Source organism: Perognathus longimembris, chromosome 28, assembly GCF_023159225.1.
Source record: "Perognathus longimembris pacificus isolate PPM17 chromosome 28, ASM2315922v1, whole genome shotgun sequence".
In the NCBI taxonomy this organism is placed as follows: Eukaryota; Metazoa; Chordata; class Mammalia; order Rodentia; family Heteromyidae; genus Perognathus; species Perognathus longimembris.
This window is the reverse complement of record NC_063188.1, coordinates 51,031,401-51,057,717: the sequence shown is the minus strand read 5'-3', so window position 1 is coordinate 51,057,717 and position 26,317 is coordinate 51,031,401. Positions and strand designations below refer to the sequence as shown.

General features: G+C 37.8%; 1 long non-coding RNA gene and 1 pseudogene across 1 annotated transcript; both read right to left on the bottom strand.

The window, feature by feature from the left end:
* Window positions 1-113: 113 nt before the first annotated feature.
* LOC125344371 lies at window positions 114-183 on the bottom strand (annotated as a pseudogene).
* Window positions 184-1,881: 1,698 nt separating this feature from the next.
* Window positions 1,882-26,103, bottom strand: LOC125343257. Its single transcript, XR_007209296.1, has 3 exons — window positions 26,090-26,103; window positions 16,359-16,361; window positions 1,882-2,574 (listed from the first exon to the last, which is right to left on the bottom strand). It is a non-coding gene; the product is annotated as an uncharacterized LOC125343257 (long non-coding RNA).
* Window positions 26,104-26,317: the final 214 nt, after the last annotated feature.

Below are 26,317 nucleotides of genomic sequence, written 5' to 3'. Positions count from 1 at the left end.
CAGGATTTGGTTTGGGTTTGTGCTTCTCCTGGAGCTTTCAAACCAAGATTCTCAGATCTCAGCCTCCTGAGTACATGGGATTGCATGCATGAGCCACCGGTGTCAAGCTTATTTTGCGCAGGGGCCATGCTAATCTTCTTTGTATCATTCCAATTTTAGTGTATGTGCTGCCGAAGTGAGCACCATCAGGCTTATTTTGTTTTTGTTTGTTTTCCACAGAGCCATTTTCCAAAAATTATATTCTAGTGATATGTAATATGCAGATTATTAGGAGTTTTATGATCAAGTACATTTTGAGGAAAATTAAATGATGACTGATGTACTGTTAAATTATTTTTATTATAAATACATATGCAAATTATGAGGATTTCATAAAAACTTTTAAGCCCACACTTTGGGCAACACTAAGTTAGGCTACACATGTGACCTAAAATGGTGTTAATCATGTTTTCATAAAAGATTATCAGTGGGACATATCATCAAATAGGTTTTAGGAGTGGCAGTGGATCAGATGAATCAGAATTGCTGGCACACTTTTCTCAGATATCAGTGATAATAGTGTAGTTTATGATCCAGGATTTATGCCATTTTATAGACATATGCACACCTACTATATCCACTGCCACAGAATCCAGTGTTATAAACCATCAAACCACTGATCTTATAGCATAAGCAAAGGGAAAAAACAGTACTAGATCAACTTTGACATCATGAGTTCTTTTTTGTTGTTGTTTTGTTTTGTCAATCATGGCCTGGGCACTGTCCCTGAGGTTTATTGCTCACAGCCAGCACTCTACCACTTTGAGCCACAGATCCGCTTCCAGTTTTCTGGTGGTTAATGGGAGATACGAGTCTCTCAGACTATCCTGCCAGAGCTGGCTCCTAATCTCGATCCTCAAATCTCATGGATCAGGAAAATGTGGTACATATACACAATGGAATTTTATGCCTCTACCAGGAAAAATGACATTGCCCCATTCGTAAGGAAATGGAAGGACTTGGAAAAAATTATACTAAGTGAAGTGAGCCATACCCAAAGAAACATGGACTCTATGGTTTACCTCATAGGGAATAATTAGCACAGGTTTAGGCTAGTCACAGCAGAGGATCACAAGAGCCCAATAGCTATGCCCTTATGAATGCCTAAGATGATGCTAAGTGAAATGAACTCATGTTATGGAAACGACTGTTATATCACTGTTGTAATTACTTTCAAAATGCCATGTGAAACCGTAGCTTCTTTAGTTGATGATCCTCTTTATACATATCCCCTTCCTGTGGTTGTACCCGCACTATCACTGTATCTCATCTGAGTACCCTGGATACTGTATATACTGGTATTAGAACTAGGGAAGTGAAAGGGAATATCAAAATTGAGAGACAAAGGATAAAAAGACAAATGAAACTAAAGAATATTATCAGTTTAGTAAAATGGGCACTTTAGGAAATTTAAAGGAAAGTGACAGTAAGCACGTCATATATATGCATTACAATGTGAGTCTTTTTTCCCCATAACAGCTGTATAAGACAGCAGTGATGGTAGTGGTGGTGGCTGGGTGGCTGACAGGAGCCCAGGAAAGATCACTAGATTAGAGAATTCAGTGTGCTACACCTGCTAGTACAGGCACTGTTTAATATTCTTCATAACTTTGGAGAGTAAAACATCCTTTGGGGAGGGAAAATGATTGGTATGTATTCAATTCTGAAGTCTCTTGTCAAGTTAACAATTAGGCTCACCTTAAAAGAAAACAAAAACCTGTATTACCTGTGAGGGGAGTTTCTTCCTTAGTCATAGTATCCTTTTGGAGGAGAAAGATTATAGCAAATATGAAACCTTACCGATAGAGAAATTTTATAGAAAAGTTTGGTAGTATCTGAGTACACTTCTGCTTCAAGTCATTTGCTTCATAGTACTCTAGTAGTGTCATTTTTCTCTCTTAACTATCCCTTTTGCTTCCTGAGAAAGGCAGAATCTTGATAATTATTGAATGCAACCTCGTGATAGCTTGAATTTTGGACCTTTTAGCTTTTAAGAACTCAGAGGCCTTCTCTGTCTTACTGGTTTTGTCATCTGTGTTTGGGGTTTGCCCATAAAAGTGTGTCCTCAATACAGTATTGGTTAGATAAGTAACTTTTAAGGTAGTAGATAGCCTGGTGGTTTTAGAAATATTGGGTAATTTTTATGGGAGAGAATGTTCCGAAGTGACAGCTTTCAAAGGGGCTGTGTTTTGGAGGTTTCTTCTCATTCCCAGAGCAACAGTATTCAATGATAAAAGTGAGATTCTTGGATTCTTTCCTTATCACAGAAGTGCACGTATGGAAAGTAAATATTCAAGCCATTTTTTTCTGCATAAACAAAGAATTCTACCTGTTGGACAGAAACCTTAAGTTGTAGTTTAGCATGTTTTGAGGAAGATGTGTTACCTCCTTACAAGAGGTGACTATATTTATCAAGCCTTTATTCATAAAAGAAGCTGATCTCCCTGGCTGTGGCTGTAGTTACATGTAGAATACTTGCCTGGCATGAATGCTTGAGGCCCCAAGTTTAGTCTCCAGCAACACACATTGCACACACTCATGCATGCACAAACAACTCTTCTCCCAAAATACGACTGTATAATCACTTACAGGGCACTCCAAAATTAGATGCTGTGAAGGTGATTTCATGCATTCATTTTGTTGTTTTAAAATAAAAACACATGGTGTAATATTTGCTAGTAGTAGTTTCTGTAAAGTGAGTCTTGTCATTGTGTTGAAAAGATCTACAGCAGAATTCTTTCATCCATTATGGTGGAGTGGAAAAGCTTGGTTTCCAAATAACTCAGTTCTTAAATTGTTTTTAATTATCATAAGCCATTATCCTAAAAGGATATATTTGAAGTTGCTGTTTGTAGAAAGTTCAGAGTTTTGTGTATAGTTAGATCCCCTCCCCATTGGAATGCTGGTGCTTTGACATACTCCTGTAGTAGTTTCACCGTGGGTACTCACGGGTAGTGGTTGGGCACCAGGCTATCTTGTTTTAAATTTGGATAGGGCTGCCATGGTGAAACACATACACCTGCCCCATTCCCTTAAAAAACATCTCATGTTGCACACGTTGAACCACCACCCTGGTGGCTGTGTTGTGGGTCTGTCTGCTTCTGAATTGTCTTGTTTTGCTTCACTTTATGTTGTGGAAAATGCAGGTCTGGCAACATGCCTCAATCCTGTTGATCTTTTTTGATACTTATAAAAATGTATTAATTGGGTTTTATTGTCTTGTGCTTATCAAAGCCATAACTTTTAAGAAAATTTTTGCATATTTGCTAATATTTTATTTTAATAAATTTCAAAACCTGAAAAAAAAGACAAATAACTCCAAAAACAATACTTGCAAAACCATTTGATGTAAACCAACTGAACAACTCATGGGGGAAGAGGGGAGGGGGGAATGAGGGAGAAGGTAACAAACAGTACAAAAAATGTACCCATGGCCTAACATAGGTAAATGTAACCTCTTTGTACATCACTTTGACAATAAATAAGAAAAATAAAAATAAAAATAAAAAAAATCTCAACCTCTTCTGTAGCTAGGATTACAGGCTTGAACTACTGGCACCAGCCTTAAAGTAAGAGCAACATTTTTTTTTCCTATGCTGGGGCTTAAACTACTGGTGTTGTCTCTAAGTTTTATGTTCAAATTCAGCAATCTACCACTTAGAATCACAGCTCCACTTCCAACATCATGTGTTCTTGAAATATAAGAATGGTTCTTAGAAAACCATTATGCTTCTAGCAATGTGTATTTCTTAATACTATGAAAAAACAACAATGAGTAGCTTATTAACACATTGTAAGTTTCAGATTTAGAAAGAGCAATGTTTTAAATACCCAAGTAATGTCACAGCTTTTTTTTAATTAAAAATTTTCTGTGTTGAACCTTGTGGTTGTAGTGGTAGTAAAAATTCATGACACAGATACTCAGGACAATAAAACATAGTGAAAAATGGATGAAGTCTAGTCTATTGGAGAATAACCTCAAATTACATGGAGCTATACTTTTGTGACCATAAAAACACTTCAAAGAACTTTACAGATGGAATCAGATTCAACTTTTTCATCTCAAATGTGTATAAATATTATACTATTTTCCATTTGGGGTTTATAAAGTTCAGTGAGTTCATCTTTGCTTCCATCTTTAAAAGACTATCAATGTCCTGATAGCAATCATTTCCACTATATCAGAAATATATTTAACTACTAGTTTTAATAATAAAATGATTGTTTGAAATATTGTATTCGTCAGCTTGTTCAATAGGTAAATATTCAGAACACATTTGCATTTTCACATCCGAACAAAATAAACTATGAATAATTTTGTGGAACTCTCATGAATCTTTACAGAAAATCTTGCTGTTCTTCATTTAGCTGTTTAATTGTAAAGTCATAGTAACAGAAATAAGCATACCGAATTTTACATGGATGAATAAGCACATTCAATAAGGAAAATTTAACAGAGTAAATCAAACACTGGATTAAACATTTTCTGCATAACAGACCACAAAATGGGCATTCATTTTACCAATGGATCCTTGGCATTAGAAGCAAAGAGAAGTGCACACCAACATAATTAAACTGAATACTCAGTGGCCTGATTGCAAAGTTTCCCAATATTTTATCCAACTAACATCCAGTTAATTATAGTTGCCTAAATATATTCAAGCATACACATTGAAAAGATTAAGTATAAACACTATTCATTTGCATTCTATCATTTGATAAATTTTCTTCTCTTTTATTATCCCTAAGTTGAAACAAAGTAAATTTTTTGTGTGGTTGTACAAAGTAAAATATTCAAACACATGGGATGCTTTTATACTTAATTATATTTTATTTTTCATTTCTAATAAGATAAATTCTTAAAGAGATAATGAAACTTAAAGGGTGAACTATTCCCCCCAATTTTTCTGAAAAAAACCACACACCAGAATTTATTTCATGAATATTCACAGTAAAAGTTTTTAAATCATACTTTTATATACTCTTTCACGTTATTTGTTTTATTAGTTTGGTTCTTTTTTGCTAGAATGCATTCATGTTTTATTTCAATTTAAAAGGAGTTTTAATTAGTCTTTATGAGAAAATGCCTGAATAACCTAAGATATAGACTTCATTTTCTGTAGTCTACAAGGATATTTTATTGAATCTATGCATGACTCAAACCATTAAGAACAGAAAGTTTGCTTCATATTTGGAGTGATTATGCTAAGTTTTAATGTAATGTAACTTGAATCATTTTTTATATTCTTTGGAAGGAAAAAAGCAGGAGGCTGAAGAGGAATAGATTGCATGTCTGCTAAAAAACAAGAATAATTTCTGAATATCAATGTCTACCATTATCCAAGTAATTCTGTATGGAAGCTATGCTTCCTCAAGCCCCGCCAAAAGACAGAAGCCATGTTTTAAATATCACATGACTATAAACCTCCAATCATAGTTGACTAGAGGATAAAGAATGAAATTTGCTTCAGGAAATATATGTCTTGCCAAGGTTTATATATGAAATTGAGGCTCAATTTAAAAGAAATTATTTATGCTCATCCTATTACCTTTCTAGGGAATTCTTTTAAAATGATGTCAGTATAAAATGCAGTCTAACAGAAGCCTAAAGAAAAAGTTGAACTTTGTCTGAGGGTAAAGTACGTAGTAACAGCCATTATATGAGGCAACCATGTTATATATGGACCACAATGAAGATGAATATAGGAATTAATCAGAGAGAAAGAGAAGTTTAGATTTGCATAGTAGATGCAATAGCTATCAGAGTAAGATGTTTGATCTCAGCATATTTTTAAAGTATTTTTTCTTGTGTTTTAAGTAGTTAGTCCTGGGCCTTGGACTCAGGGTCTGAGCACTGTCCCTGGCTTCTTTTTGCTCAAGGCTAGCACTCTGCCACTTGAGCCGCAGCGCCACTTCTGGCCATTTTCTGTATATGTGGTTCTGGGGAATCGAACCCAGGGCTTCATGTATAGGAGGCAAGCACTCTTGCCACTAGGCCATATCCCCAGCCCCTTAAGTAGTTCTTTCTTTTCTGTGTTTCTAGTTTCATCTTTTACCAATCTCTTGTGGCATATTTCTTTCTCCTCTCATGGTACATTTTTTATTAAGAGAGATGAGCAGTGATGGTGGAAAAATGGGCACATATAGGAATGTTTTTGTAATACTAGCTATAAAATAAATATGGAATCAGGTCAAGTGCCCAACAAACAATGAACAGATAAAGAAAAATGGTGCATATATGGTATGAAATACTACTCAGCCATAAAGTAAAATGAAATTATGTCATTTTCAGGATAATGAATACAACTACTGACCATCACATTGAACAAGGAAAGGCCAGTTCAAAAGCCAAATATTGTGCCACGTGCTAGTGCCTAATACCTGTAATCCGAGCTCCTCAAGAGGCTGAGATCTGCGGTTCATGACTCCAAGCCAGGCTAGGCAGGAAAAACCTTTGAGACTCTTATCTCCAATTAGCCACCAAAAGCGGGAAATGGAGATGTGGCTCAAGTTGTAGATCACTAGCCTTGAGTGAAAAAAAAGCTTAGGGACAGCACCTGGGTCTTAAGTTCAAGCCCCATGACTGGCACAAAAAAACCACAATACCAGTATTGCATATTTTCACTCCTTTGGAATCTAGACAGAAACTGATGGTCATGATATTAAGAAGACATATGTAAAAATCTGGGAGAATCTTGTTGGAGGAAGAGATATTGAGGGGTGAAAGGACTGAAATGTGTGTATATACACATATATAATATAATATATGTAAATATATTTGCATACATTATATTATATATGAAGGTAGTATAGTAAAATCCACCAAACACTGTTTGGAAAAGGGATATGAGGTAGAAGGTATAGGAATGTAATGGAAGAGTGAAATTGCTCAAAGTACATCATATTTATCTACATAATTATCACAATGAAATCCTCTTGTACCATTAATGTATATTCATTACTCAGGGCCTATGCACTGTCCCTGGATTTTTTTGCTCAAGGCTAGCACTCTACCACTTGACCCACAGCGCCACTTCCGGCCTTTTCTATATATGTGGTGATGAGGAATCGAACCCAGGGCTTCATGTATAGGAGGACAGCACTTTAACACTAGGCCATATTCTCAGCCCCTATTCATTACAATTTAAACTAAATTGTAACATAATTTCAGCACATACAAATGAATGGAAAAAGTATTACACAAGCCGGGAGGTGGGGGTTCATGCTATGGAATTACCAAAGTGTACTAATGAGTTTAAGCAACACAGAAGAGACTTGAGCAGCTATTCTATGGAGCATGGGAAGAACTGGCCAAAGACGAGCTTTGCAAAGTCTGTTGCAATGAGATCATGAGGGCCTGAAATGACAGCGTAGGAATTTTGGGTGTTACAGATAACTGGAAACTTTCAGAGACTTGCACAAGGAAAGATACAAGCATATAATTAGAAGAAAATTTTACTCAATGTAGCATGGAGAAAGTGAGAAGCAGAAAAATCAGTTGAGAGGCTACTGGAATAATTTAGGAGAGAAAGTGAGTCATAAAGCTAGATAATAGTAAAAGGGAATAGAATGGGAAAAATTTGGGAGATTCATCCACAGAATTGAGAAATCCACATTGGCACCAGTGGTTCACATTTGTAGTTGTCGCTATTCAGGAGTCTTAGATCTGAGGGTCATGGTTTGAAGATAGCCCAGGCGAGAAAATCCATGAGATTACTCAAAAAGCCAGTAGTGGAGCTGTGGCTCCACTGGTGGAGTTATCCACCAGTGCTATCCTTCAGCACTACCCTTGAGCAAAAGAAGCATAGGGACAGCATCCAGGCACTGAGTTCAAGCCCTAGGACTGGTAAGGAAGGAAGGAAAAAAGGAAAGAAGAAGGATGGAAGGAAGGAATGAACAAAGGAAGGAAGGGAGGAAATCAATCATTATACTAAGTTAGTAAAAAAAAAAGATAAAAGTAATAAAAATATTTGGGACTGAATGTTAGCATAAGTATAAAGTCAAACTTAACCCTAAGAGAATGTTATACCCTGTTACTGGTCAATAAAATTGTTAACCATACTGATTTCCTTTTTTTCTTTATCTTTTTGGTGCTAGTCCTGAGGCTTGACCTTAGGGCATGGGCTCTGTCTCTAAGCTTTGGTGTTCAAGGTTGGTACTCTACCACTTGAGCCACAATTCCCTTTCTGACTTTTTGGTGGTTAATTATAGGTAAGAGTCTCATGGAATTTCCTGCCTTGCCTGGCTTCAGACTGCAATCTTTAGATCTCAGCTTTCTGAGCAGCTAAGATTATAGGTATGAACTACTAGCCGCAGGGAACCACACTGCTTTTTTTTTTTGGCCAGTCCTGGGCTTGAACTCAGAGCCTGAGCACTGTCCCTGGCTTCTTTTTGCTCAAGGCTAGCACTCTGCCACTTGAGCCACAGCGCCACTTCTGGCCATTTTCTACATATGTGGTGCTGAGGAAATGAACCTAGGGCTTCATTAGGCCATAGGCCATATTCCCAGCCCAGCCATACTGATTTTTAAGACAACAAATCACCCAAATGTTTAACTTTTAAAATTAAAGGAATAGGGCTGGGAATATGGCCTAGTGGTAAAGTGCTTCCCTCACATACTTGAAGCCCTGGGTTCAATTACTCAGTACCACATATATAGAAAAGGCCAGAAGTGGTGCTGTGGCTCAAGTGGTAGAGTGCTAGACTTGAGCAAAAAGAAGCCAGAGACAGTGCTCAGGCCCCGAGTCCAAGCTCCAGGACTGACAAAGAAAAATTAAAGTAATAAAATTTAGTTTACAACAAGGAAGTAATTAAAACACAAAAATAAACCCAGTGAAAGAAAAAAAATCCAGTGAAGAGTCTAGGGCTGTTGAAAGCTATGTATTTGTTAATTATGCTATTTAATTTGCATTATTACAAGGAGCAGTTGTTTAGGAATAATAGAAGACTTTCAAACTAATATCTCTCATACTTAGCATAAGAGCTCATTTTACTGCTCCATGTACCATACAATTCCCCCATTTAAATGTACAATTCCATGTTTTATATATACATCTGTGCATCCATGAATGTACTTTGAAGACATTCTTATCACTCTTAAACCAAATCTCCTAACATTTATCTGTTACCACTTTTCTGTTGTGAGTGACCTCAGTCCCTGACAACTACAGTATTGCTTTATTTTATGTCTATATAAATTTTCTCATTCTCGACACTTATTTCATGTCAGAGGAATCATACAATGTGTTTTTTTTTGCTATCAGCTTCTTCCACAAAGCAGTATTTTTCAAGTTCACCAATATTCCAGGATGTATCAATATTTACGACTGAAAAATATCCTCTTGTAGAGATAGACCACAGTTTGTTTATAAACTCATGAGTTGGTGGATATTTGGGATATTTTTATACATGGGGCTTGAACTCATGGGCTGTATGCTGTTCTTGAGCTTTTCTTAATTGGAGATCAGAATCACAAGGACTTTCCTGCCAGGGATAGCTTAGAACCACAATGCTCACATCTCTGCTCATAACTAGAAAGAGATTATTTATTTATTTATTTATTTATTTATTTATTTATTTATTTCCTATCCTGGGGGGTTGAACAAAGGTCCAAATGCTACCCCTGAGCTTTTTGCTTAAGGTTAGCACTCTACCACTTGAGTCAAAGCAACACTTCTGGATTTTTTTGTAGTTTATTGGAGAAAGAAATCTCATGGACCTTCCTGCACTGGGGTTGTCTGTAAACTGAGATCCTTAGATCTCAACCTCCTAAGCTATCAGCACTGGCAGTTTTGCCATTTTGATTCTCTCTGGTTAACAAATTTCCTTCAGGAAAGATCTCTTACCTTTATTATAACCAGTCCAGTAAAACTCTTACTAATTTCATCCAGGACATGGAATCACCCATCCCTCAACTACTCAAAAATGGGAATGTATTTGGGCACCAGTGGCTCATGCCTAGAATCCTAGCTACTCAGAAGAGTGAAATGTGAGGATCGCGTTTGAAACCAACCCCAGGCGGAAAAGTCCCTGTGAGACTCTTATCTCCAATTAGCCACTCAAAAACCAGAATTGGCATTGTGGCTCAAAGTGGTAGAGCAATATCCTTGAACAAAAAGAGCTCTGAGACATTGCCCAGGCCCTGAGTTCAAGCCTCTCAACCATAAAAAAAAGATAAGAAAAGAACAGAAGGGGCTGGGGATATGGCCTAGTGGCAAGAGTGCTTGCCTCATATACATGAAGCCCTGGGTTGGATTCCTCAGCATCACGTATACAGTAAACAGCCAGAAGTGGCACTGTGGCTCAAGTGTCAGAGTGCTAGCCTTGAGCAAAAAGAAGCCAGGGACAGTGCTCAGGCCCTGACTGGCAAAAAAAAAAAATTCAGAAAAAAAAGGAAAAAGAAATGGAGTTGTGTGAATGTGAATCTGTGGGTGGCAAGATGCAGTGAGGTTACACATCTTCCCTTGGACTTTGTTACGCTCAATGTTAAGCATATAAGCAGAGGGCAGAAGAGGGAAAAATGAGCCCCAAAAATTATTAAAATACTTTGGTTCACAAACCTAGAGGTCAGTGTATCCTAGTCCATGACTGACACGTATCCACAATAGAATTTGGGTAATGGGAAATAATATTTGATTCTGCTTCCTATTTCTATTGGTATTTTAATAGTAATACATTTTTCAGGTCATGATCATTTGTTTCACATATTAAAATTCAAGTCCTTTACTAATTTACATTCTTTGGAGGGCTTCAACTTGATAGGTAGCAGTTGCACATGAGCAATGAGGAAAGGGGAAGGTAGCCTAAAATGGAGAATCCTTGGTTCAGTGTCTGTGTGTTTAGGACTCTATAACTCTATGATGCTCTTTCTCTGTCTCCCTTTCTCTCTCTTTCCATCTTTCTTGAACTATTTTCTTGGATGACCCAAGTTAAAGTTTCCTTGGCATAGCTTTTGACTCTCAAAACTTAAATGGGGAAGACAGGCTGGGTTGGCTCATGCCTGTAATCTTAGCAAGTCAAGAGGCTAAGATATGAGGATCACAGATTCCAGCCAGCCAGGGAAAGAAAGTCTATGAGACTTTTATCTCCAATTAACCACTCAAACATCAACAGAAAACTTGGAGTTGTGTCTCAAATAGTAGAATGCTAGCCTTGAGCAAAAAAAAAAGCCACCCAGGAACTGCATCTAGGTCCTCTGGTCAAGTCCCAAAATCAGCACCCCCAAAAAGAAATAAATAAAAGAGACCTTGATGTGACCAATATGGAAAAGGCCTGGTGGGGACTAATAAAAAGGAAATCTCATATGGCTAGACCATCCTCAAAATTGACCTGAGATCTCAGTTTCCTGAGTAGCTAGGATTACAGGTGTGAACCACCAGTGTCTGTCATTAGATAATTAAATTATTTAATTCTGATTATGCCATTATCTATTTGGCCACTTCTGTGGAACATTGCTTCATGTTTTTGAAGCTGTCTCATAGGTACACACATTTATGAAGGTCACATCTTCCAGCTCAATTCATCTCTTACCACTCTGAAATGTCCTTCTTTATCTCTTGTAATGTATTTCATCTTGAAATCCACTTTATCTAATCAATATAGCTTAATATTTGTAAAAAGAAAACCCTATTTTTTCTTAATTTTTTTACTCTAAATGTAGGTGATGTACAGAAGGATTAATATACATCAGTAAAGAGTACATTTCTTTCTTCTTCTTCTTTTTTTTTTGCATAGGCACTGTCCCTGGGCTTCTTTTTGCTCAATACTAGCACTCTATGGTTTAAGCCACAGTGCCACTTCGGGCTTTGTCTGTTTATGTGGTACTGCGGAATCAAACCCAGGGCTTCATGCATGCAAAGCAAGCACTCTACCACTAAGCCATATTCCCAACCCAAGAGTACATTTCTTTTTAGATAATGTCACCCCTTCTTTAGCTATCTCCCAGTTTTTCTTTCCCCCCTTCTTTAGCTATCTCCCAGTTTTTCTTTCCCATCCCTAGCCACAAGTTGTATTGTTCCTTTTCACACAGTGTCCAGCTAGTACCATTGCTGCATTTGTGAACCCTTTGTTTTAAGTTTATTTAATTTATTGTTATTATAGAGGTTATGTACAGAGATTACAAATACAGGAGTCAAGTAATGAGCACATTTCCTTTCCCACAGTGTCTTCTGCTCCCTTATTCTCTCCCAGTCCCTCCCTCCCAACTCCACCCTTGAGTTGTATAGTTCATTTTTATCAGTGACCAGTGGGCTCCACTGCTGAACTTTTTCACCTTTTTTCCCTCGGGTTCTGTACCCTCCCCCACACCCTCCCGAACATATACCTTTGAATACACTAAAATGTCTCTTTTATATGGAAATAGATTCAACCTGTATCTTCATATTTCCTTTAGAATTAATAAGAACATTATTGCAACTGTCAATACAAACCTGTGAATGACCTACAAACTAGGTTTACGTTTTTTGTGGGGTTTTTTTTTTTTTTTTGGCCAGTCCTGGGGCTTGGACTCAGGGCCTGAGCACTGTCCCTGGCTTCTTTTTTCTCAAGGCTAGCACTCTGCCACTTGAGCCACAGCACCGCTTCTGGCCGTTTTCTGTATATGTGGTGCTGGGGAATTGAACCCAGGGCCTCATGTATAGGAGGCAAGCACTCTTGCCACTAGGCCATATCCCCAGCCAGTTTTTTTTTTTTTTAACATTTATGATATCTCTTTCTTTCTTTGCTGGTACTGGGCTCTCTTCAGCTCAAGGCTAGCACTCTACCACTTTGAGCCACAGTGCCACTTCCGGTTTTCTAGTGGTTAATTGGAGAAAAGAGTCTCACAGACCTTCCTGTCTGGGCTGGCTTTAAACTGCAGTCCATAGATCTCAGCCTCGTGGGTAGCTAGGATTACAAGCATGAGCCAGTGGCACCCAGTTCTCCCTCTTTCTTAAAACATTTGCCAGATGAAGAATTTTGAGGGTTCCTTTGTGTGTGTGTGTGTGTGTGTGTGTGTGTGTGTGTGTGTGTGTGTGTGTATGTGTGTGTGTGTGTGTGTGTGTTGCAGCACCAGGGCTTGAACACAGGGCCTGTGTTCTCAGTTGACTATTTTGCTCAAGGCTGGTATTATACCACTTGAGCCACACTTCTACTTCCACCTTTTTTCTAGTTAATTGGAGTGAGAATCTCACACACTTTGCTGCTCAGGTTGGCCTCAAACTGTGATCCCAAGATTTAATTCTTCTTAGTAACTAGGATTGCAGATGTCAGCCACTAGCACCAGGTGTTCTGAGTTAAATGTCTTTTTTCACCACTTATTTACATTTTTTCTCTTTTGTCTTTGGGAATCCTTTGTTTCTATAAAGTCAGGTATTAATTTCATCATCCCAATCCACAGACATACTCCATCTTTTCCCTACTTGCTTTCATTTTACTCTTTCGGCTCTATATTTGGCATTTCATAATTTGACTGCGATATTCCTTGACATGAACTTCTTTTGTGTATTCTATATAGTATTTGGTGGACATCTGACATCTTCAAGATTTTGTCTTTCATAGAGTTTGGGAAATATGGAGCCATTGTTATTGTGGCTTGTGTGAATTTTCTTTTTAAAAAAACTTTTATATACATGTAGTTTTGTTATTATTTTACTATGTGCTCTTTTTACTTTGTAAAGGCTAGAATAGATCACATAGAAGCAGACCACTAGAAGCTGGCTCAAGAAGGGGGAAGAAAGAAAAGGGATAGTGAAAGAGTAAATGATGGATAACAAAACATAAGAGGGGGAAGTTGTTGGGGCATGTATGGGCAAGTGTGATAGACAATGAATAATTATACATTTCAAAAAAACAGAGGCTGGGCAATGGTGGTTCTCACCTGTACTAGCTACTGAGGAGGCTGAGATCTGCGCATCAATGTTCAAAGCCAACCTGGGCAAGAAATTACAGGACACTCTTACCTCTAATCACCAAAAAAGCCAGAAGTAGAACTGTGGTTCAAGAGGTAGAGCACTAGCTTTGAGCAGAAAAGCTCAAGGGCATGTCCCAGGCCCAGAGTTTAATCCCCAGGACCAGCACACACACACACACACACACACACACACACACACACACACACACACACACACACAATTTAGCCCTAGTCTGAAAACCAACCAGATAGGTATTTTCTTCTCCTCCTTTCTCCAAGTGAATATGTACTACAGATACACAGGCAGATATTTCTCCATTCTCTGATACTGTTCTCCATTCTTTGATGTGTTTAGTACTCAATTATTTTATTCCTAGTCTATTTCAGTGAGTTTGAGATAAAAAGTTGTCAGATATGCTTTTAATCTATTATAGCTTGAAATAAAACATTTTGTAGTTTAAATATTCAAATGAAAAGGCTGAAATATAAACAAAAATAGAAAATAATACAATGGATCCTCATATATCAATGCCTATACCGATCATTATCAAGATTTACTACACTTGCTTTCTCTATAACTTTTTAAAATTATATACTTATTAACTTTAAGTAGCTGTACAAAAGGACTGCAAGTCAATAAATTAGTTTATAAGCACAATGCTGCTTGATCTATATCACTTTCCCAATCCAACCCCTGACTTCATGTATCTTTTTGCTCTCATTTTTCTTAAATATTTGAGAAAAATCACAGACACCATTTTTTTTTCATTTCTTTTCTTTTGCTGGTTGTGGGGCTTGAACTGAGGAGCTGGGCACTGTCCTTGAGCTTCTTTTGCTCAAAACTAGCAATCTACCACTTTGAGCCACAGAGCCACTTCTGGTTTTCTGGTGGTAAACTGGGGATAAGAGTCTGATGGACTTTCCTGCCCAGGTTGGCTTGGATCCTCAGATCTCAGTCTCCTGACTAGCTAAAATTACAGGCTTGAGCCAGAAGCACCCAGCTCTCTATATAATTTTATACACATCATTAAATGTCATGAACACTCTCCTACATAACCACACCAAAACAAACTCACAATAATTTTTGGTAATATTTGATATCTAGTCTGTAAATAAATGTTCCTGATTTGCTTTGCTGTTCTGATTGTTCTGTGTCCTAGCATATCTGAGCTCCAATTGGAAGTTTACATTGTGCTTTTCTTAATAAATGGAAAAAAAGAGGAAAAGTATGTCTAACTATAACCCTCTATAATCCTGAAAAAATACAATGAACTAGAATGAAAAATCATCTCCAACAATTCATAAATTATGGAACTAGCAAGACTCATTTCGACATTTTACTACATAATTCATCACAAATTAAGAAGGTTTAGGTAGCTTATACTGCTAAAACATCCATGTCTCCTATATGTAATATTTAAATTTGGACTTCAGAAACCATAGCTGGGCACTGGTGGCTCATGCCTGTAATCCCAGCTACTTAGCAGACTGAGATCAGAGGATCGCAGTTCAAAGCCAGCTACAGCAGCAAATTCCATGAGGCTCTTTTCTCCAATTAACTACCAGAAAACCAGAAGTGGTGCTGTGGCTCAAAGTGGAACCCTTGTACAAAAAGATCTCAGGGACAGCGCCCAGGCCCTGAGTGCAAGCTCTAGGATAGACAGACAGACAGAGAGAAAGAGAGAGAGAGAGAGAGGTGGGGGGGAGAGAGCAGGGGAGGGGAAGGCAGGGAGGGGAAGGGAGGGGAAGGGAAGGGAAGGGAAGGGAAGAAAGAAAAGGGAAGGGAAAAGGGAAGGGAAGGAGGGAGGGAGGGAAGGAAGGAAGGAAGGAAGGAAGGAAGGAAGGAAGGAAGGAAGGAAGGAAGGAAGGAAGGAAGGAAGGAAGGAGAAACCATAAACAAAGGAAGAGGATAAAGATATCATGCAAGAGTTCTTACAAAGTCATATTTGTTGAAGAAGACACTGATTGTCAATTCACAATGGGTATAAATAAATGTGGAACTTTAAAAAAATCCATGAAATATAAACCAGAATGATGAAAAACATAAGCTACAGGGTCATCATCATGTTTCCAGTTCTTTCAGAAACAACAGATTTATCTAATATCTAAATTGAGACAGAGGAAGTCGAAAATAGAGGAGAATAACAAAAAAAGACTTTTCTATAAGTGTTCTCCTTGCCATTATTTTTGAAAGTTAAAAAAAAAAACCAACAAAAAACTGGGTGTGTAAGTTAAAGCTGCTTTCAGCACTTCCTCTACAGAGCACCTTAGATTTTGCTGAACTTGGCAGCCATAGAGGGGTCATATTTTCACACGGATGCACTCTTCCTGAACAGAATGTAGTTGACAGAAACAAGTTTTTCTTTCATGCCAGGCATTTGTGTGTCTGCTTTCCATAACAAACAGCAAGACAAAGCCTGCCATCCTGGACTGTCTTCCAATATTTCCAATTTAGCTATGAAAACAAAAGTTTGATTTCATGGTTTGGAGATGCGCCCTTTAAAATTAACTCATCAAGAGAACACAACTATTTTTCTCACAAACAATGTGGTTCTATGATTTGAATTTTGCTTTTATTTCCTTAACTAGCCAAAATCTTTCCCTCCTTACTTGAGTTTAAAAGGGAGGCATTTTCCTAACTAGTCCTTAATCTTACATAACCATTGCACTTAATTGTTGCTCTTACTTGCATTGTTTTATGAATTAGGTCTAGTCATGATAATCAGGTTAGAATCAGCCTTAATTTTGTCATTCAGTTTTTGTTTTGTTTTGTTTTTTTGGCCAGTCCTGGGCCTTGGACTCAGGGCCTGAGCATCATCCCTGGCTTCTAACCGCTCAAGGCTAACACTCTGCCACCTGAGCCACAGCGCCCCTTCTGGCCGTTTTCCATATATGTGGTGCTGAGGAATCGAACCTAGAGCTTCACGTGTGGGAGGCAAGCACTCTTGCCACTAGGCCATATTCCCAGCCCCTGTCATTCAGTTTTTGACAGTAGTAAGTTTTGCCAAAGTTTTATTGGCTAGTGTCTTCCAAGAGTTTAGTTGTAAGCTGGGTGCTGGTGGCTCACGCCTGTAATTCTACCTACTCAGGAGGCTGAGATCTGAGGATCATGGTTCAAAGCCAGCCTCTGGCAGAAAAAAAGCCCCCGTGAGACTCTCCAATTAACCACTAAAAAACCAGAAGTGGTGCTGTGGCTCAAGTGGTAGAGCACTAGCCTCGAACACAAAGAGGTTAAGGGACAGCACCCTGGCCCTGAGTTCAAGCCCCATGTCAGCAATCCTAGCTATTGAAGAGGCTGAGATGTGAGGATCATGGTTCAAAGCCAGGCTGGGCTGGAAAGTCCATGACATTCCTATCTTCAATTAACCATAAAAAAACTGGACGTAGAGCTGTGGTTCAAGTAGTAGAGTGCTAGTCTTGAGAAAACAAAACAAAACAAGAGAAACAAACAAAAAGCTCAAGGATAGTGCCTATGCCCTGAGTTCAAGCCCCATGACTAGTAAAAACATTCAGATATTTATCTTGTTTGCTTTCTTTAATTTATATATATTAAACTTCTGCATTTGTTGGACAATTTGACAGAGTTTAATTGTTTCTATATTCTATTCTGTTATAAGTAGTGTCTGTCCACAAACAAAGTAAAGCAAGATGAAACAAAACAGCACATCAATTTACTGTGATAGGTTCAGACTTTAGCAGAGTAATGAGAACATCTTGCTAGGCTATATCATTCAAATGTACCAAAAGTCTATGTCCTGTGATTTCAAAGACCATGAACTAGAATGAAAAATAGGGAGCACATCACATAGCTCACATTCCTATTCTCTCAAAGAGGTCAAAGCATTTTGGTTCACTTTTTCATTCCGAAGCAGATAATTAGGAAGACGGCAAGAAGACCTCCTTGAAATATGACATTCATATTAGGAAGAATAAGAAATATGACTTTTGCCTATAAAATAAAGGAATGAATTAAAATGGATATTTTAGCACAGCACCAGTTGTTCATGTCTGTAATCTTAGTTATTTGTGACACAGAGATCTAAGGATCATGGTTGAAAGCAAGCCCAAGCAGGGAAATCCATGAGACCCTTATTTCTAATTAACCACTAGAAAACGAGAAGTGGAGCTGTGACTCAAAGTGATGGAGTGCTAACCTTGAGCAAAAAAGCTCAGGGACAGAGCCCAGGCCCTGAGTTCAAGCCCCATGACAGACCATAAATAAGTAAATAAATTGATAATTTAACTAAATATAATTATTGTCATCATAATAATTAATTATCATTATCTTTGATAGTCTAAATGGCTGGTTTATAATAGAGTGTATGTTCCACATATTACATTAAATTTTCATTTTCATGCTTTCCTTTTTAAAATTTGCTTTCTTTAACCTCTGATCTAATCACATGGGCTATTATAATCTTTCTTACTTCATAAGCCTACATTTTTTAATGTTCAAAAATAATATAAAACAGCACTGGGTTCCAGTGGATCACTCCTGTAGTCCAAGATTCTCAGGAGGCTGAGATCTGAGGATCAAGATTCAAAGCAAGACCAGGCAGAAAAGAGCATAAGACTCGTATCTCCAATTAAGCACCAAAAAGCCAGAAGTGAACAGCTATTTTCAAGTAGTGTTCTACTAAGCCACATTCCGAGCTCCATCATTTTTCTTATAGACAGAAACTTGATATATAGAGATGTTAGTTGATTACATACTATAGGAGCTCTTGTATACTAAATGAATGACACACTAAAAATTTAATTAATGCATATACAATTTTGTGTGAATTCAGACCTCATCATAAAATTATTCTGAATACTAGCTCAAACTAGATACACAGTAATTGCTGAATCAAAATGAGAGTGAGACCTTACATAGAACTTTGAAAAGCATCATAAAAACAAATTTATATCACCAGAATATGAGTTGAAATTTATTACAGTCTGGATTTTTCAAGGTTTAATATATTTATTATTAATTATTTTTATTGTTATTATAATGGAGCTGTACGGGGTTACCAATTTAGAAAATGAATGTATTTCTTTTTGGACAATGTCACCCCTTCCTTTCTTCTCTCTGTTTCCCACTCCTGACCCTGTCCACAGTTATATAGTTCATTTGCAACAGAGTGCCTAGTGAGTACCACTGTAGTATTTGTTCACACTTTGTCTTTCATTTCTGTGCTCCCCAGGTCCCTCCCCAAGATAGATAAATGAACGAACAGGACAAAAAGAAGAAAAAACTCCTGTTTCCATTTCTTGGAGTTCATTTCAATTAATATTTTTATATGATCAGAGTCACAGAAGCATTGCACCTTTATGTTCCTCCCCTAAAAGTATACTCCTACTGGATGCTGATGGCTCATGCCTGAATCCTAGCTACTCAGGAAGCTAAGATCTGAGGACTGTGGTTCAAAGCCAGCCCAGGCAAGAAAATCTGAAACTCTCATGTCTAATAAACTACTCAGAAAAAGAAGTGGCACTATGGTTCAAGTGGTAGAGCACTAATATTGAGCAAAAGTAGCTCAGGGACAGCACCCAGGCCCTAAGTTCAGGCATCAGAACTGGCACACACACAAAAAAAGGAGTATCCTCTTTTGGTCTCACTGTGTTTGAATGCCTAGAGGCCTGAATGATTTATCAGGTCCACATTTATATGTGTGAGTTTGGCTTACCTCACTTAATATGATTTATTCTAGGTCCATCCATTTCTTTGCAAGTGACATAATATTATTCTAATATAAAATTCTAAAAGTGTAAAATTCCGTTGTGTGGAACCTATGTTCCATATTTTCTTTTGATCCACCCAACTATTATAGGGCATCTGGGATTTTTCCATATCTTGACTATTGTGAAGACTGCAGCAATAAACTTGGATGCTCAGGTGTCTTTATGGTATCCTGGTTTGTGATGCTCTGGATAGATGCCCAGGAGTGGTAAGGCTGGGTGATAGGGAAGATCTACGTTTAGTCTTTTGAAGAACCTCCAGACTGCTATCCAAAGTGGTTATACTAGTTTACATTTCCACCAGCAGTGCAACAGACTTCCTTTTTCCCCACATCCCTGCCAACTTTTGATGTTGTTTCAATTTTTAGTCTATTTCACTGGGGTGAGATAGAATCTCAAAGACACTTTGACATGCATTTCCTGTATTTCCAGGGATGATGCGCATTTCCTCATATTTTTCTTTGCCATTCTTACCTTCTCTTCTGAGAAGTCTATCCTCCAGTCCTTTGCTCATTTGGTGATTGGTTTATTAGTTTTGTGAGGTGTTATTTTCTTGAGCTCCAGTTATATGTTGGAAGTTAGTATTTTGTCAAATATTTTACTGGTAAAGATCCTCTCCCAATCTGTTAGTTGTCTTTCTAGTTTAGTAACTATGTCCTTTGCTATGTAGAAATTTTTCATCTGCTCTAATCCTGTATGGAAAGTATCTCCTATCTGCTGTTCCCCTGGGACTGTTCAAAAAGTTTCTGCTTGTAAGTTCTGTTTCTCCTACTTTCTCTTGTAGTAGTTTCAGTTTCAGGTCTCACCTTGAGGTCTTTCACTCACTTTGAGTTTATATTAGTGCATGGTGACAAACAAGGATCCACTTTTAGTTTTCTGCATATAAATGCCCAGTTTTCTCAACACCAATTATTGAAGATACTATCTTTTTTCTACCTTATAGCTTAGGCTCCATTATCAAACATCAGATGACTATAAGTATAAGTATATACAGCACAACTGTGCTGGGCACCTGCTTCAGTTTCTCTGTGTTTGTTTCCCCTTTTGTAGATGCTTAAATTTTAATCTTGTTATTTGGTGCAAAACTCTGATTGTTTCTTGTTTTTTGGTGTGGTCTCTTGAAGTGGAGTTCTGTGTTAGGGGCCCTGTTCCTCTATCTGATGAGAGGGAGCTCGGGTTAATCTCTGTCACCACTCCCCCAATTTGATTTCTCCCAAAGCTTAAGGCTTCCACTGGTAACAAATTATGTGTATGTGTGTAGCTTTTTTTTTTTTGCCAGTCCTGGTGCTTGGACTCAGGGCCTGAGCACTATCCCTGGCTTCCTTTTGCTCAAGGCTAGCACTCTGCCACTTGAGCCACAGCGCCACTTCTGGCCGTTTCCCATATATGTGGTGCTGAGGAATTGAACCCAGGGCTTCAAGTATACGAGGCAAGCGCTCTTGCCACTAGGCCATATTCCCAGCCCCTGTGTGTAGCTTTTAATTTCTACTTTAGATAGAATCTTAATTTGCCTAAGGGTGCATAAAAATTCTAAAAATTCAAGGCCATGCCAAATTTGAAGAAAACTGTCATGTAAATAGGATTGCCACAAATTTCAATTTTTCTGACACTTGTCCTATTGCTGTTGCTGAACCTCTCCATTTAGTTAAGCATATACCTTACTTGCTGTTTTGTTCTAGTTAACTCCTATTTATATACCAATGCCTGCTTCAGTAAATACTTTTTTTGGAAAGTTTTATACTAATTCCCATTCAATTTAGGTAACTATTCTTTACACACCCATAAAACCCCGTATCTATGTCATACTTTTCACAGTAATAATCAATGATAATTTGTTATCATTTTGATTTTAAAGCGTTTAATGGACAAATAAGATTATATGTATTCAAGGTACACAATATCAATTTTATGGTCAATACTAGCCTTTGAACTCAAGGCCTTGTTCTTACTAGGCAGAGGCTCTGTTGTGGAGTTATGACTCCAGCCCTTTGTTGCATTGGTTACTTTTGAGATAGGGTCCTGCTTTTTGCCTAGTCCCATGTCTGGACTGTGATCCTCTATTTGTGTATGTCCTGCCATAACTGGGATGATAGGTGTCCACCATTACACCTAATTTCTGCTGAGATGGAGTTTTGAGAACTTTCTGCCTGGGTTGCCTAGAAGCACAATCGTCTTGCATAACTAGGTTGACAGATAAATGAGTGTTGCTATGACCAGTGGGTTTTTGGTTTAATTTTTTTTTTTTTAGAACTTACTAACTTTTTGCTTGGGCTGGCTTCAAAATGCAAACCTCCAAATCTCAATCTCTCAAATAGCTAGGATTATAAGTGTTAACAAATGTGCCAGGCTTGATGTGATTATTTGATTGATACACCTACTGTGTAATGATGACCATCAACAGTTTAATTAAAATGTTCATCATTACCTATCTGGCAAATTATATCTCCAGAATATATTAATGTTTTTACTGAATGTTTGTACACTTTGAACAATATTTTCCCATTTTCTTCATACATACACCCCATCCTAGGCCCATTAATTCTGTGCTGTTCCTGTAGTGTCAGGAGGAATTTCATATCTCTTTGCAGAACTAAACTTATTGAGTTGGTGTTTCTCATGCTGGACATAAATTTATTTTCTTGTCCTTGGGGATTGTCTGTTCACATTAGTAGGAGCTGAGTAAACACATCAAGCAAACAAAAACCCCTTCCCTTCACTTGAGAGCCAAGTAGCAAGGGTATCATTTTCAATGCTAGTTGTATTTTATCTCTGGGAGAATGTAAAGGATCGCTTTTAATTACAAGTAGAGAGCTAAATTTGATAGGGTATTATAGAGCTGAACTATTTATAAAATTACAAATCCCTTCACAAACGTTTTAGGAAATTGGCCTTTCCATGTTAGTGTTATAATAAAATTTTTTTTATGTATGTAATTAAATTTTTGCCAACAATGTTAAAAACTTGAAATCACTGTGGAGAGAAAAAGGCCCTTAGTATGTATTCCTTGGGAGAAGGCAACACAGCACTTTCTCACCTGGAATTTTAATTTGCAAATCTAATATCTCTCTCCAAACAAATGCAATATAACTTGCACCCATATGTAATATGCCAGCTAAGTGCCCCAAATAAGATCCAGACCCACCTCAGTGACCCATTAAGTAGCAGAGAACTGACAGGATTTCTTTAAGGGTTTAGACTAGACACTGTTGGCACTTTTCTTTTTCTTCTTTTTTTTTTGTCAATTGAACTCAGGGCCTGGGCTCTGTCCTGAGATTTTGCTCAAGGCTAGTGCTCCACCACAGCTCCACTTCTAGATTTCTGAGGGTCAACTGAAGAGTCTCATGGACTTTCTTGCCTGGGCTGGTTTCAAACCACAATCCTCAGAGCTCAGCCTCCTGAATAGCTAGGATTAGAGGCATGAGCCACTGGTACCTGGCTAGCACTTTTCATAGATGGAAAATATTCCCTTAGAACTTAAATCTTTCTAAAAATATTAGCTGATAGCTATAAGTAAACTTTTACAAAGGAAGAATTTATTTAATGGAAAATGTTACCAAAATTCTCTATTTGGGATTAAATTCCTATTTCTATGTTTATTTTGCATTCTTAATTACCTTCTGAACAGTAGACCAAAGCCAATATATGACAGAGACAGAGCACGACCTGGCCATTTCACCTAGACCATTCTTGCAAGTGGGCTATTGCTTCTGCATTGATGAACAGTTATTCCTGATAAGCATTAAATTTGAAAGGGGTTGCCAACTAGCAAGGTACTTCTTCAACCATGTAGTGACTACATCTGAGACTGTTCATGGAAACATTTTGTTTGAAATAAGGATGATGAGACTGTTTACCTTTATTCCGCTTTCATTTTCCTTAGGTTCAAAACAGGAGCTTATCCTGGCACTGGTGGCTCATGCTATAATCCTAAGCACTCAGGAGGCTGAGATGTAAGGATTGCAGTTCAAAGCCAGCCTGAGCAGGAAAGCCCGCAAGACCCTTATTTCCAATTAACTGCCAAAAAACCAGAAATGGCACTATGGCTCAAGGTGGTAGAGTGGTAGCCTTGAGCAAAAGAGCTCAGGGACAGTGGTCAGGCCTTAAGTTCAAGACTCACAACCAACAAAATAAAAATTAAAAAATGAGAGCATAGATGAATATTTGTAAGGTTGTTTTGTTGTTGTTGTATAGTAAGCCAGAGAGTTGCAAATCATTGTTTTGGTCATAAAGAAAAATCTCTGTATATCACTATTTCTTTTTAATTTTAAAATTTTACCTTTATTGAGTTTTTATTATTGTTAAGTCATTGTACAAAGGGGTTTCAGTTAAACATGTCACTATACGAGTGCAAGATGTCTAGATCAATGTCATCCCTTCCATCATTCTCCCTCTACACAGTTTTTCTCAAAACATCCACAAGAAGTGTACTGATTACCTTATGGATATAACTGTAAACACTCTGTATATCACCTTGACAACAAAATTAAATTTAAAAACAATATATGTCATCTTTAAGATATAATAACTTCATAAACTATGCTAAAATTTTGCAGATAATCGATGTTTTTAATAAAAATAATTAAAATGCCCCCGGAAATTCCATGTGATTATAGGAAGATATGAAAAATAAACTTATAGTGGACAACAATTAGTTGAATGTTTCAAAATAGCTAACAGAAAAGGTCTTTATGTTTCCAACACAAAGAAATGACAGATGTAACCATATGCTAATTATATGTTGTCTGTATACATGGATGGTAATGTCACATTATACTCCTTAATTATGTATAATTATTAAAAATAAAAAAACCTGAGGTCACTGTAGTAGCACACACCTATAAAATTATTTTTACATTGAATACTTATTCTGTCCATGTGCTCTACTCTCAAATCAGTTCCAATTGTTATATTTCTCAATCTTTTAATATAATTTTTTTCATACTTAGGTTTGAATCCAGGGTGTCTCATTTGCTCAGCTGGTGTTCTATCACTTGGGCCATGCCTCTAGAGTTTTTGCTGGTCAGGTTGCAGATGAAACCTCAGATTTTTCTGTGTGGACTACCTTTTAACTGTAATCACATACATATCAACTAGGATTATAGATTTGAGCCACCAGTGCCCAGTTTCGTTAAAAAAATATTTTTAATTAGCATATATAAAAGTTACACAAGGGAGTTTTATTTTTAACATTCCCATACAATGTCCCCATATAAACCTACCTCCTCCATCTCTCTCCCTTGACTTCCCTCCCTCCTAAAACAATTTCAACATGTTTCATTGTTTTTATCTTATGATACATTAGTTGAAGGGGAGGATGATTTTTATTCTGATGTTTCCAGTCATGTATACAATGTGCTCCAATAGATCTCAGTCCCTCTGTCACTCTCTTCCTTCTCAAAACAATTTCAACAGGTTTCATTGTTCTTTTTTTTTTTTTTTTTGGCCAGTCCTGGGCCTTGGACTCAGGGCCTGAGCACTGTCCCTGGCTTCTTTTTGCTCAAGGCTAGCACTCTGCCACTTGAGCCACAGCGCCACTTCTGGCCATTTTCTATGTATGTGGTGCTTGGGAATCGAACCCAGGGCTTCATGTATATGAGGCAAGCACTCTTGCCACTAAGCCATATTCCCAGCCCCATTATTCTATTTTCATACACGCATAAAAGTACTTTGAATATACTCACTCTCACTTTTTTCTTTCCTGTTTCGGGTGTGTGTGCGTGTGTGTGTGTGTGTGTGTGTGTGTGTGTGTGTGTGTGTGTTTAGTCAGAGGCTAGAACTTGGCTTAGGCACTGCTCGGCCTGGGCACTGTCCCTGAGCTTTTGTGCTCAAGGTTAGTACTCTACCACTTGAACAAAAAGAAGCCAGGGACAGTGCTCAGGCCCTGAACTCAATCCCCAGGGCTGGCAACAAAATCAAAACCAAACAAACAAAGTGAATATCCAGGAGCAGAAATAAGTTTTAGGGGAGAGGCAAAGTGAGGTACAGAAATGGAGGGAGTGTTAGCAAATGCATTCTATTCAATGTACAATATGGAAGAAATGAGCTATGTGACTTGAGGGTAGGGACAGGAGGAGGGAAATGGGAAAATGGAATGAAAGAAGGGGTGACACTGATCAAGGTACATTGTCCTCATAACATGACTTATAGAATTGTAACCCCTTTGTACAACTACTGAATAATAATAATAATTTTTAAAACTAGTGAGGCGATGTGTTGGTGGCTCACACCTTTTATCCTAGTCACTCAGGTGGCTGAGATCTGAGGATCATAGTTCAAAGCCAATCGAGGCAGGAAAGTTCATGAGCTTCATATCTCCAAGAAAACACCAAAAAATCTGATAGTGGAGCTGTGGTAGAGCACTATACTTACACATAAAAAGCTCAGGGACAGCACCCAGACCCTGAGTTCAAGCCCCAGGACCAACACACACACACACACACACACACACACACTGGAGCCAGGCTCCTCACTTCTGCCATGAAATTCTCACCACAGAGCAACACTAACACCATGCCCTTCAAGTTCTGAACCAGTAAGCACAAGAAACCATGTTCCATTATATAATCAATAGCCTCAGGAATATATTTGCAGCAATGTACATGAACTAATAGAGATTTTGTGTGTGTGTGTGTGTGTGTGTGTGTGTGTGTGTGTGCAAATGAGTAC